Source organism: Cynara cardunculus (assembly GCF_001531365.2).
Source record: "Cynara cardunculus var. scolymus isolate 2C chromosome LG 13, CcrdV1, whole genome shotgun sequence".
Taxonomy (NCBI): Eukaryota; Viridiplantae; Streptophyta; class Magnoliopsida; order Asterales; family Asteraceae; genus Cynara; species Cynara cardunculus.
In genome coordinates, this window is record NC_037540.1 from 13,069,542 (window position 1) to 13,071,266 (window position 1,725).

The following is a 1,725-nucleotide window of genomic DNA, read 5'->3' on the forward strand; positions in this document are numbered from 1 at the left end:
GAACATAATATAAATATTAGTTTTGATAAAATTTAAATTGTTTTCAGTAATTGTAATATTATATTCAAAATCATGTTAAAAATATAGTGACTTCAAAAATGTAATTATTTTTTTATGAACATAATATAATGACTTCGGAACTCGGACAAGTAGCAGAGTGGAGAGCCAACATTCCAAGTTGAAAACTTACTTGGATTTTGCGCAATTAAGTTTACCGACATTTATGAGTAAGATCAATCAACTCATTTCGTCCCAAGATAAATAAATTAGAGCAAGTATTGAAGGAGCAAGTATTGAAGAGAACAAAAGTGTCACGAAACATCTTCATCGCATACCACACTTCCAACAATTGTGTGGTTTTGTTTCATTTTATGCACTAGACATAATACTCCAGGAATATCGACATGTTCAATCTGTTGACTTATTGTTTGGAAATTGTAATTGTCTACAACGTACAAGTTATGGGTTATCATATGCGCATGAACAAATGTTATATTCCAACAAAGGTCATCCTATCCCAATTGATTCGATTGATGTATTTTGGACGAAGCTTGCTTTATCATCGTGCCAAGCTTTACAAGATGATGATATTGTTTGTGAAGATGAAGTCCAAATGTTTACTGAGGAACTTAAAAAACAATCGAGATCTGGTAAGTTTAGTTTTCTAAGGAAGATAAAACAGATAACCAATGCATCAAAAACATGAGTTCGTGAACCAGTTGTTAACAAGACTACTCGTGGACGTCCCTCATTGAAGGACAAATTTTTCAGAAAACCTCATGTTGATCTGTCTTTTACAGCTAAGGTTAAACCGTCTTTTATAACTAATGTTGATCCGTCATTTACAGTTGAAAGATCCCTTAGACGTAGTTGTTCGAACGCGTCATCATTTGTTGACTTGAATGAAATAAGTTACCAGGAACCAGCGAGACATAATTCTTTCTTCAACAATAATTATACTACGCATCCATATATTAATCAATTTGCTGAAATGTTTCACCATTACATTAGACAGGTACATGATGTGAGAGGTGATGGATATTGTGGATTTCGAGCAATAGTTGTCCACCTTGGTCTTCATAAAGATGCATTGCCAACAATTCGATTTAACTTGATGAAAAGTTAAGCGCATACAAGACATAATACCTTAACATATTTGGAAGTCAATATTGGAATTAGTTTACAATATTTTTAAACTTATTTCAATCAGATCGAGGTGCCCTGGTTGAACATTGGATGACCATGCCTGAAATTGGTTTTCTGATTGCTTCAAAGTGTAATGTGATCTTACACGTTATAGACATTACAGGTTGTTCAACATACTTACCGCTTATGTCTATTCCGCCACCGTGGTATCAACATGTAAGTTTTACAATTGGGTATGTTAATCGTAACCATTATGTGAAACTAGACTTGACAGAAGGATATCTGATCCCTACTGTTACTCCACATTTTTTTTCATTTTTGCTATCCGTGTACTGCTGCATGGGCTACCCTGTATTTAGATTTAATAAATAAATACCAACAACTTTTATGTGTTAACTGTACTACATATAATGTTATTTTAGAATAAGTAAAAATGTAATATAAACTATGTCACGTCTTATTTATATATCAAATCTTATTTTTTATGTTTTATTTTTATAATTATATAGTTATTTAGAAAAATAATAATAATATTTATATTAACTAGAAGCGTACTCGCGCAATGCAGCGAGATACATC